We start from the raw sequence: 13,194 nt of genomic DNA, 5'->3' as shown, positions 1-13,194 counted from the left end.
GCGGAAGAGCCCCAAAGCACCTTCGACAAAATACTACTGAAAATTCCAGCGATCTGAGATGTTAATAACTGGGAAACAGAGGCTTGGAGGTCGATGGATTTTCTCCCCGCAAAGCAGCTACCAGGGTGGATTCCCCGTGCGCGCGCGCGCGCGCGCACGCAAGCACATGCACGTGGCATTCACGCGCAGTGTTAGAGAGGGTCTGGGCAGATCTTTATAATAAAATAGAGTCCTCATAATTTTAAAAGAGGGCGGGCTGTTGAACCTTCAGAAATGCCAGGTCTCCAACATTTCTAAAAAACACTTTCAACCTCCAAACAGTTAAGATGTATGCCCTTCAAATGTTCTTTATTAAGAGCCATTGCCACAAATAATATTTGAGTATTAACATATGACTTCTGTGTTCACCGCCGTTCTTTAGATGTTTACAATCCACAGGGGAAAAAAATAAATGTTCACAAATAACTAGACCATATTGCAGCATTACTAAGAGCTACAAAAGTGCTAAAAACAGCGTGCCATGAGAAAATAGAAGGATGGAAAGAGCTCTTTTGGGTTATGATGAGCAGAAAAAAGGCATTCAGAATTCAGCAAACATGGTTTGGACTGGGTCCTATAGGGTGTGCGGCGTTTTGATAGTCTGTGATGGAGAGACGGAAAAGCATGAATGGGGCTGAAAGACATCTAAGGCATAAAAAAGGACCAGAACAGAAAACCCATTTGTGGCAATGGTTTATTTTAATACTCATGGGAAAATAAATTTGACCATGTGAACATGTTTATAAAAGATGTTTGTAAGAAGTTCTTGCAGCCAATGCAATTTTTGAGTTCTCATAACTTTTCAAATTATGTTTTAAAATTCATTTGTTTCCAGTTTTTCAAAACACTTCTAAAGGAGTTAGACTGATGCTTTTTCATAGTTGAATTTTGAATGGGGATTAATTTCAAAATCTACAAATTGCATAAATTTGTGCTACATTTACTACAAGTAGAGCCACTGATTTCAACAGAAACAATATGAAATAAAAATTTTTGACAGTTGCAAGTCTTATTCTGATCATAATACTATTATATGTCTATTCCATTAAGATTATCATTATTATTTTTAAATTTAATTTAATTTTTTTATACATCAGGTTCTTTTTTTAATTTAATTTTATTTATTTTTTTATACAGCAGGTTCTTATTAGTTATCCATTTTATGCACATCAGTGTATACATGTCAATCCCAATCTCCCAATTCATCTCCACCACCCGCCACTCGGCTTTCCCCCTTTGGTGTCCATATGTTTGTTCTCTACATCTGTGTCTCTATTTCTGCCTTGCAAACCAGTTCATCTGTATCATTTTTCTAGATTCCACATACATGCGTTAATATACGTATTTGTTTTTCTCCTTCTGACTTACCTCACTCGGTATGACAGTCTCTAGGTCCATCCACGTCTCTACAAATGATCCAATTTCGTTCCTTTTTATGGCTGAGTAATATTCCATTGTATATATGTACCACATCTTCTTTATCCATTCATCTGTCAGTGGGCATTTAGGTTGCTTCCATGACCTGGTTATTGTAAATAGTGCTGCAATGAACATTGGGGTGCATGTGTCTTCTTGAATTATGGTTTTCTCTGGGTATATGCCCAGGAGTGGGATTGTTGGGTCATATGGCAGTTCTATGTTTAGTTTTTTAAGGAACCTCCTTACTGTTCTTCATAATGGCTGTATCCATTTACATTCCCACCAACAGTGCCAGAGGGTTCCCTTTTAAGATCATTGTTATTATTACGCTTATTTTTGCTACAGTAACACTTTGCCTCTTTAGATGATGTTACTCACAGTCTCGATTACCTTAGAAATATAGCTGAGAAACATGGGAGGGAAAAACACTGCTTCTAAAAATTTAAAGTGGAAATACAACCTTCGAGAATTAAACGCTATGCACTTTACTCAGTCCCATTTAGAATCTCTCCTTTATTTTAGATATCCTGATTTAGCTCTTTCTATCTAAACAAGGAACTGTGAAAATTTCCAGATCAAAATCTAACAGTTCAGTTCAACAAATAGGTATTGAGTATCTGTGCTGGTTGCTGAAGATACAAAAACACAAGTAAGACATGGACCTTGCCCCAAGGGCCTCAGAGTCTTAGGAAAGAAAGAGGCCTGTAAGCAATTAAGATATGAAGGCAGTAAATGAAGTCTGTACAAGGTTCAGAGATGAGCCAAAGAATGGGAAAAGGGAAGTAGGGGTGTATGTCTACATAGTTTCTTTCTTTCTTCTTTGTAAATAAATTTAATTAATTAATTAATTTTTGTCTGCGTTGTGCCTTCGTTGCTGCACGCAGGCTTTCTCTACTTGCAGTGAGCAGGGGCTACTCTTCGTTGCAGTGCGTGGGCTTCTCATTGCGGTGGCTTCTCTTGTTGCAGAGCACGGGCTCTAAGTGCACGGGCTTCAGTAGTTGTGGCGCATGGGCTCAACAGTTGTGGCTCGCGGGCTCTAGAGCACAGGCTCAGTAGTTACAGTGCACGGGCTTAGTTACTCTGCGGCATGTGGGATCTTCCCAGACCAGGGATCGAACCCTTGTCCCCTGCATTGGCAGGCGGATTCTTAACCACTGCGCCACCAGGGAAGCCCCTCTACATAGTTTCTTAATTCACAGCAAACTATAAAAGGGATGAGAATGATCAGTATATTCACCAGTGAGACAGCAAGAAATAAACGCTGACAGCTGGAGCTAAGAGGCGTAAAGTGGTAACTCATAAAAAGGATACACAAATAGCCATTAAATAACAACAACAAAAAGGATGCAACCTCACATAAAATAAAAGTAGAAAGGAAGAGATGTCCTTTCTTTGCCTGTCTGCTTGTCAAACATTCAGAAAACTATAGTGTACAATGGGAAGAGGATGGGCTGGCTCCTCTCTTCCTGGTGACAGTGAATTGGTACCTTCTTTCTGGAATTTAAACAAGGTATATCACAAGCTTTTAAAATGTTCATACTCTTTTTTTTTTTTTTTTGCGGTACGCGGGCCTCTTACTGCTGTGGCCTCTCCCGTTGCGGAGCACAGGCTCTGGACACGCAGGCTCAGCGGCCATGGCTCACGGGCCCAGCCACTCCATGGCGTGTGGGATCCTCCCGGACCGGGGCACAAACCTGTGTCCCCTGCATCGGCAGGCGGCCTCTCAACCACCGCGCCACCAGGGAAGCCCTAAAATGTTCATACTCTTTATCCAATAATTCACCTCACAAGAAATTATTCCAAAGAAATAAGCAGAGATAACCTCAAAGACTCGGGCATCTATAGATTCATCAGAGTTGTTCATAATAGTGAAGGCTGGAAACTGTCTAAATGTCTGAAGTAACAAGTTAGGTAGATGATGTGATCTTCAGATGACAGGACACTCTATAAAAATTAAAATGCTGTATTTGAAAGACATAGGGAAACTTCATGATATATTAAACGAAAAGGGAACTAAGTTATCTATAAAACATAAACTTTTTGTTATAGTTATACAAATATCTATTAGGTGTATAGTAGGTTGAATGGTGTCCCCCTCAAATTCACCTCCACACAGAACCTCAGAATGTGACCTTATTTGGAAACAGGGTCTTTGCCGGTATGACTAGTTACAATGTGGTCATGCTGGACTAGGATGGGCCCAAAGTCCAATGGCTTGTGTCCTAGGAAACTCATACAGGGCGCAGAAAGGTCGCTAAATGGCTAATGGCTTTTTCTCAACAGTGATGTTGGGGATGATTTTTATTTCCTTTTTTATATTTTATTGCATTTTGATATTTTTTCTACAATGACTATTTTTACCTTTTTGTTGTTGTTGTTGTACGCGGGCCTCTCACTGCTGTGGCCTCTCCTGTTACGGAGCACAGGCTCCGGACGCGCAGGCTCAGCGGCCATGGCTCACGGGCCCAGCCGCTCCGCGGCATGTGGGATCTTCCCGGACCGGGGCACGAACCCGTGTCCCCTGCATCGGCAGGCGGACTCTCAACCACTGCGCCACCAGGGAAGCCCTATTTGTAACTTCTTTAAAAGAAAATGACCATGATTAAAAAACAAAAGACTCAAGGTTTCTAAAGTCTTAGGTGATTTAGGACGGAAGCAAAGAATAATCGATGGAGATTATAACATGTTCAATCCCAAAGGTTGAAATATTTTCAGAATCCTCTATTAAAGGTAAAATTCTATGTGTTTCAGAAAAGTTTCTTTTAAACTAAATTCTAGTACTTAGAATGATAAGTATCATTTATCGAAAATGTTAACTTACATACTGTGTTTTTCGCTGCCATGCTAGATGGTTGAGTTATTAGGGACATTATTTCCAACAGCCTTTTCTCTTAACACATTGTTAGCTACACAATGACAATAGTTTTGCTTTCTTTTCATTTGGCTTATTTTATGAACATGAATATAGATACATCTATATAAATCTATATACACAGTTTGAAATTTTCCTCAAGTTATAAAATATAAACATATCACAGAGTTGTAATTATAATAACCTCACTGTATGCTAAATTCAGAATTGTTATTGCTTTGAGGTGACCAAGAAAAACTGTAAATAATAAATTCAATTTGATATTTGGAGTGTTTCATCTTATATTTAATAGTTGTATATTTCAATCATTTCTAATAGAGCCTTACAAATGTGTCACATATATGTTTTTAAAGACCAGTAATCTCTTATGGCTATATTGTTATTAGTGCAATCGTTTTAAGTACTTTCAAATAGCTTTAACATTACCTGTCATTGAGGAAAATACAGAGGAATTAGGCAAGATTCCTCCTTGATCAATAATGATTACAATAAGTCATTCCCCAAACACTAATGTCCGTTGATCAGCTCTCAACACATCTTAACTCAGAATTTTTCTTTAAACCTCTTACAAATTGTTCTCAGTGTTCACTCAGCTCCTTTCTCTTCTAGACCACTCCAGGTTCATTCAGACTGGCAGAGATGACCCTGGAAAGTCATTCATTCCCTCCTCTTGCATCCAGGCACTGAGCAAGTGGAAATAATATAATGCAGGAGGAAATCTACCCCAACAGGAAAAACTGAATTCAAATCAATTAATGCCCGACTGATGGGCAACAAATGGAAAAAGGTTCCAGCTTCACTATCTGATTTTAAAACACAAGGTCATACAAAAGATTACTGAGACTTAGCCCTCGCATTCTTTGTAACCAAGTGAAAAGAAAGCGCACCACTTCAAGTGGTGTTTCACTCTGGTTGATTTTCAGCCCTTGTACTTTATATGTTGGATGATCTTTTTAAATTTTTGATAAGATGGATTACCTTTACAAACAGAAATGTGAAACATTTTTTTAAAAATAAATCTTTATTGTTCTCAGTTGTTGACATAATGCTTGCCTTTATTTGGCAAGCTTATAGCCTAGTGGCACCTTGGAGGTTGATCTACTTAAAGTGTCGTCATGGACCATGAGGATGGGAGCTTGTTAGAAATGCAGAGGGGACTTCCCTGGTGGTCCAGTGGTTAAGACTCCATGCTTCCACCGCAGGGGGTGCGGGTTCAATTCCCTGGTCGAGGAACTAAGAACCCAAATGCTGTGCAGCGGCCAAAATATTAAAAAAAAAATTTTTTTAATTAAAAAAAAAAAGAAATGCAGAGTGTTGGGCCCCACCCCAGACCTAGTGAATCAAACTATTTTCACAACATCCCCAGGAAATTCACATGTGCATGAAAGTTTGAAAAGTACTTGCTTGAGTCCACATCTCTCATTTTACAGAGGACACTTCAGAGTCCAGGAAGGGTGAGTCTGCTTGTCCTGGGTTACACAACAAACAGGAAATAGAGCTGAAGCAAAACCACAGTTTTTAATGATTCCTACTACGGAATTCTTTCCACTGTATTCCTCCAGCTTTCAGATGAAAAGCAAGTCTGAAAGAAAATCTATTGGCATAAAAATGTTAAAAAGAGAATTTCTACTTCAACTCATGTTTATTATTCTAAGTGTAGTTACTAAAAGTCTACACTCTGTGCATTTGCGTTTATACATAGTCAGATTTACCCAAAGAAAATGAATCTTGGAATTTGGCAACTTTCAGACCAAAATTGGCAAAAAGCAGGTGACATCTTTTCTCCATGATCACTCATTTTATTTTGGTTTCAAGCCAAAGCCAAGTCTCGTTGAATAAAACTTAGCTTCAGGGGCTTCCCTGGTGGCGCAGTGGTTGAGAGTCCGCCTGCCGATGCAGGGGAGACGGGTTCGTGCCCCGGTCCGGGAAGATCCCACATGCCGCGGAGCGGCTGGGCCCGTGAGCCAGGGCCGCTGAGCCTGCGCGTCCGGAGCCCACTTAGCTTCATGACTGATTTGCAAGAGGCGACAGAAAGGAAAATGTGCTCCACAGGTCCCCTTGTTTCTGCTCTTGCCACTTTCAAATCTGCTTGTTCCTCATCTGGCAGTCTTTGCAAAACGGAGCTTTGTAAAGTAAAAAACAAGAGAATGTGATTCTCCCCTCTCTCATCTCTGCCCTTGAGTGCATGAGAGTCCCCTGTATCCTGACAACAAATCTTTCATTGAGCTGCCTTTGTTACTTGCAATAGAGTCCTAATTCTTCATGTAAAGTTTTGGAGTTTCAGCTTCCTCCTACATCAAATTCATGGGGTGGTTGTGAAGTTTAAATGAGACAGCATATGTGAAGCTCCTTAATAGTGTAGAACCTCCAAAAAAAAAAAAAAAAGATCATTCTTTTCTCCTGTCCTCACCCCATTCATTACAATACAGATGACTTTCAGATATTTTTGGTTGACCTCCTCCTAAACCTCAGACCCGTTTACCTAATTAACCTGATGAATATCTCCAGGGAGACATCCTAAAGGCTTCTCAAATTGAACAAGCCCAAAAACCTTTGGCCCCAGCCTAGCCAACGTTCTGCAATCCTATCCTGCAAGTTTCTGGTTCCCTGTTTTGGTGAAAGTTGACATCAAAGTTATCTTTGATTCTTCCCTGTTCCTCTTGCAGCTCTTTCTCCCCACACCAGCCTGTTAATACTCTTCTCAAAGATATTTATAAAGAGCCCTCTCCTCTGATTGCCACTGCTGCTGCTCCGGGCCTCGTGACTTTTCTCTTGGTTGTCTGCAAAAAACGCTCTTCAACCTTTTGCTGCAGTATGAAACTTCAACTCCTTTGGGTAACATGCAATGCCCTTTATGATCTGGCCCTACCTCTCCCTCCAGTCTCATCTCTTGCCTCTTTCCATACTTTTCCAAGGACCACCCCCCCGCCTTCCTTCACCTCTCATCAGCGACTTACCTCTCCCAGCCTCTAAGACTTGCCCACCACCTCCTCCAGGAAGCCCTCAATTCTTTAAAAGGAAGAATGGTCTGAGCGTATTTGTGTTAATGCACTTGCCACAATGGCATCTAATTGGTTGTTGTTTTTATAGGCTTATTCCCGACTAGCTTGTGAGGACAGGATATTTGTTTTCAAAGATCTGACATGCTACAGGGCTCCGTAACTACTAACTGAATCAGTGGACATCATCTCTATGTTACCTTTTCCCACGGGGCAGGTGGGACTCTCAGTTTCCACCCTTATAACTCATGAAGTTTCTTTTCAGGAATCCTTTTTATCCTTGGTTTGCATGTATTGCAGATACATTTAAGAAAAAATTTTAACTCTCCATGAAATCACCTCCCTCATTTTCCCTTATCCTGTTCTTTCCCACTTTGCTCATAGGCAGGCATAGTTTATTTCCCTATAATCCTAGGAGCGTAGAAAATTCCATCATCTTTTTATTTCACACATCCTAAGCAGATTTCCTTAACAGAATTTTCACAGTTGTCTTTTTAATGGATTCCAAATAGTCTATCTACTTAGTATAGGATCATTTTCCTAACTGTCCTCCTGTTGAATGTGGCCTGCTTCCTGCTTTCACCTACTGTGGGTCAGTCCTCAATTTCACTTGCTTCCACTTACTGAGCACTTAGCACTTTGTATCAGGTGTTAGTAGCTTCCATTTGTTAATCGAAGAGCCTGAAGCTTAGCTGGGTTAAGTCACTGCCTCAAGGTTACGTAGCCGGTAAGTGGCACAGAGTCAGGATTCTCCACTGAGGTGTGCCCAGCTCCAAAGAGCACACTGTTCACCTCTGAGGTCCACTGGCCACTAGGACAACAAGCAGGGCTTGCCCCTTATGGGTGATGCCCTAAGATAACGTCCCGGAAGAGGATTTCTGACTCATTCCTGCACTGCATGGGCGACTATGTTGCTGCTCTTCACTGTCATTAATTAATACCTTAAAGTTTGGGTGAGTTTCACAATCTTAAATAATGCCAATTTTAATTTTTGTAAGTTACGTGTGAAGTTCAGTCTCTTTCAGAGTTTGCTTTTATTTACTCTTATCACTTGTATGTATTCTTGTGTGAGATCTCTTTTTATGCATCGACTGTTTATGCTTTCGTCTTGGTATTTATCATTTGCAGGTACATTTTCTTTTTCGGGCCATACCGTGTGGCTTGTGGGATCGTAGTTCCCGAACCAGGGATGGAACCCGGACCCTCGCCAGTGAAAGCGTGGAGTCCTAACCACTGGTCGCCAGGGAATTCCCTGCAGGTACATTTTAATGTGTCAGTTGTTTCTTCTAGGATCTCAGCCGCTTCAGCACTCAGTTCTATTGTCCATGCGCTGTCCCGTCATTCTATATTTAACTGCTTATTTTGAGTTCACCTATCCTGTATGGTGTAAGGTGTTTAAGATATTAGCCGACTGCCATTCTCTCCTGCCATGTAGTAAATAAATCTTCCGCTGTTTTGAGTGTGCTGACACGGAAGGAGTGTGGGCTTTTGGAGAAAAGAGATCTGGGTCAGGACCCTGGCTGAGGAGATCAATCCTGTGGTAGCGGGGTGCAGCCTTTCCCTGGAAGGATTGCTCACCCTCTCCTCTGCTCCACCTGCAGGGCTCAGGGGTGTGGGACCCAGCAAGACAATCTGGAAGACGGAAGGACCCCCTGCCCCACCTGCGTCCCACACCAGGGTGCCCCCTTCTGGAGGACACGAGCCTTTCTCCAAGTTGAAGCTGCACGACACACGCGTGCCAGCCAGACATCTGCCAAAGGAGCTGGTGGCCCAGGGCAATGGACATGGCCAGCGACCAGGGCCAGATCTGGAGCAGCTGGCTGAGCAGGGACCTTTGCCAGAGGAGAAAGGCAAGCAGGTAGTTCTTGACGCAGCTGTAGCAGAAGAGAAACAAACATGCCTCAGGGAAGGGAGATGAGGGTGTGGGGCTGCCCGTTTGGCGTGTCTGTCCCGCTGCGGCTGACATCGCCCTGCCCCTCGCTGAGCGGCATTCGTCCCACCGCACCGCAGGCACAGTGCTGTGGCCGGGCCGTTCCCACGCTGACACAGGGCCTGGCAGCATCTGACCCTACACTGGATGTTGCTGTTTCTCTCCTTGGTAGTCTTAGTTACGCTGCCACCAAATGTATTTCCTGGCCTGTCCGCTGAGAAGCGGGGACTCTGGCATGTTTTCTCCAGCTGCTGTGCTTTGTCCCGGCATTTTCCAAATCCTACTCAGAAGGTTGTTCTACTGACTCGGGGGGCACGGCTTTACCCCTCATTCCGGATCCTCCACTGTCTGCACCTTGGGCACCTGCATCTCCAGCCCTGGAGTTCTTGGGACTGACTTAGTGGTGCCCTGTCGTCCCACTTAGCAATCATAGAACTTGGTCCTTGCCCTCAGAGGGCTGGGTTTCACCTTTGAATGGCATATGATACATTGAGAGGGCTGGTCTCTACGTGCTCACGCCCCTTTCCTAAAATCTGTGGCCTGTGGTTTACTCACATCATATTTTCCATGAGGGGGCTGGTGTTCAGTTACCTTCGTACATTTCTTCCGGGTTGACCTCCAGACTTCAAGTGCTCACTACATAGGAGGTGGCTCTTCCTGTGACCCCAACTGAGCTGGCCCAACAGCAAGGTGGAGGGAAATATCCCACAGGCTTTGAAAATCAATTATTTGCTGAGATGAAAAGGAGGATATGGGGCTTCCCTGGTGGTGCAGTGGTTGGGAGTCCGCCTGCCGATGCAGGGTACACGGGATCGTGCCCCGGTCCGGGAAGATCCCACATGCCGTGGAGTGGCTGGGCCTGTGAGCCATGGCTGCTGAGCCTGAGCGTCCGGAGCCTGTGCTCCGCAATGGGAGAGGCCACGACATTGAGGCCCACGTACCGCAAAAAAATACATAAACAAAAATAAATAAAATAAAAATATTTACAATAGCATCCAAAAACTCAAACACTTAATTAAGGATGGATCTAATGAAAGATGTGTAAGACCTTTACTCAGGAAACTATAAAACTCTACTAAGAGAAATTAGAGAAGCTTTAAATGAATCAAGGAATATACCACAGACACAAATTCAAATATTCATATAAAGGTGTAAATTTTCTTTAACCTGATCTGTAGTTTTGATGCAATCCATTCAGAGTCAGCAGATGTGAGGGTGGACCCACTGTTCAGATCCTAGAGCTTGGGGCACATATGATAAAGCTACATTGATTAAAGCAGGGCAAGAATAGAAAACAGACCAATGAAACCAAACGGAAAGTCCAGAAACAGACCTCTGTATTTATGGGCACTTGATTTATGATGATGGTGACACTACAGGGCAGTTAGGAAAGAACAGTGAGTAAGAAAATTGATAAAATAGTGCTGAGTCAATTAGGGATTAGCCACACAGAAAAAGAAAAAACTTAACTCTTCCTCACACCACACACAGAAGTCATTACCAGGTGCGCTGTAGATTTAAATGTGAAAAAGGCAAAACACTAAGGCATGTTGAAGACAAAATAGGAAACTATCTTCTGGACTTTGGGATAGGGTAAGTTTTCTTTCTCTCTCTCTCTTTTTTTTAAAATTAATCTTTATTGGAGTATGGTTGCTTTACAATGTTGTGTTAGCCTCCACTGCACAATAAAATCAATCAGCCATACACATACAGATAGGGGATAGGGTAAGTTTTCTTAAACAGGATTCAGAAAGTACCATAAAGGAAAAGACTGAGAAACCGGATGACGACCAAATAAAGTTCCATTCATCAAAAGTTAGGAGTAAAAGAGTCAAAAGACAAGTTACAGGACTTCCCTGGTGGCGCAGTGGTTAAGAATCCGCCTGTTAATGCAGGCGACACGGGTTTGAGCCCTGGTCCGGGAAGCTCCCACATGCTGCGGAACAACTAAGTCCCTGCACCACAACTACTGAGCCTGCACTCTAGAGCCCGTGAGCCACAACTACTGAGCCCTCGTGCCACAACTACTGAAGCCCACATGCCTAGAGCCCCAGCTCCACAACAAAGAGAAGCCACCGCAATGAGAAGCCCGCGCACCGCAACAAAGAGTAGACCCAGCTCGCCACTACTAGAGAAAAGCCTGCGCACAGCAACGAAGACCCAACGCAGCCAATAAATAAATATATTAAAAAAAAAAAGACAAGCTACAGAGAATGAGAAGATATTATTACATGAATGACTGACAAAGAGCCCCTATTTGGAATGTGTTAAAACAGCCTTCAAATCAGTAAGAAAAAGTCAACCTCATAGAAAATGTGAAAAATTTGAACAGGCACTGCACAAGAGAGAACGTTCAAATCAACACACATTTGAAAAGATGATTAACCTTGTTAGTACACACCCATCAGAATTACTACCATACGAAGGATGAAATACACCTAGAGGGAGGTAAAGAGATGCAGCCGCTCTGGCAAGTGGTGTCACGTGTTCTGAAAAAGTCAAAGGTGAGCATACCCCATGATCCAGCAATTCTACCCTTAGGCGTACGCCCAACAGAAATGCACGCACAACATTCAACAGTCTTCATAGCGGCTTTATGTGTAATAGTAAACAACAACGACCTGATCCACAGTGAAAGAGCGTGTATAGCACATATAAAGAACACACATAGAAAGTGTGGTATATTTAGACTCTAAGATACTATTCAGCAAAGGAAATGACTGGAACTCAACTAAATGCAACAAATGTGGAAAGATGTCTCAAGGGCAATTTTGTCCAAAGAAGCTAGACACCAAAGATTACCTACTCCGTGATTCCATCAGTAAGTTCACAACCGGGGAAAACCAGTCTACACGCTGTAAGTTAAGATGGGTTACCTTTGGAGGTGCAGGAGGGTAGGGGGCTTTTGGGGTACTGGAAATATTCTGTTTCTTGTTCTGTAGTCATTATATGGGTGGATTCACTTTGGAAAAATTCATTGATGTGTATACACCTAGGTTTGGTGCCCTTCTCACATGCATGTTGTTTCAATTTTTAAAAAAGCCAAAAAGAAAAACTATTTACACCAATTTGTCCATCTGTTATCTAAGAGAAAACTCAAGATCTCCTCTCAAAAACAACAGGTTTTATGCTCTCCCAGCCCAATATTAATCTACTCAAGGTACCCGGGAATGGAACTGATTCTTAATTTGGTTTATGAAAAGGGCTTCAGCAAGAATATCGTAGGTAAGCATGGCCGAAGATGATCTGTATAAACTACAATAGTTTGTTGGGATATGCTTTGTAATCATTCTGTGTGTTGTTTTGTTTTGTTTTTTTCCACGTGTATCTGTTTTGATTCCTTCCTTTATTGTAAGGACGTGCCCTATAGTTTAGCATTCTTTGTAACAACAATATATATTGTTTACAACAATATATATACATATATATATATATATATATATTATCATGTCTATACTACTTAATACCAACTCTTTGAAAACAGGTTTGATAAATATTGCCAAGAACCAATTACAGAATCTAGTTTGGTTCTGGGAAGAGTTTGTGTTTTTCATGCACATAATTTGGACTAAAAAGTACATTGGCCAAAGTGTTGCTTTAAGATTACAGGCTGTTCCTACATTGTCATTGTGGGAACAGCCAAGTATCTGGCCAGGGCAAAGATGTTTCACATGTAGACTCCTGTCTGATTTCTAAATATTCATCGAAGCAAAACTGCACCCCTCAGGCAAATGAGTTTCACCTTGCTTGGGAAATTTTGTTTTAAATTGTTTTCTTAGGACCCAGCAGCCAGCATCTGTCACTTTCTTCCTGAAGAATGAAAGTACCTACAATGGATTGTGTACTCACTATACTCAAGGTGCCATGCTAAGTACATTACATTCATATTTCAAGTGTGTTTCCCAGCACCCCTTTGGCATAGCATCCCTATTTTA

The sequence above is a fragment of the Lipotes vexillifer genome, unplaced genomic scaffold, assembly GCF_000442215.2.
Source record: "Lipotes vexillifer unplaced genomic scaffold, Lipotes_vexillifer_v1.1 scaffold1055, whole genome shotgun sequence".
NCBI lineage: Eukaryota > Metazoa > Chordata > Mammalia > Artiodactyla > Lipotidae > Lipotes > Lipotes vexillifer.
This window is presented reverse-complemented; position numbering follows the sequence as displayed.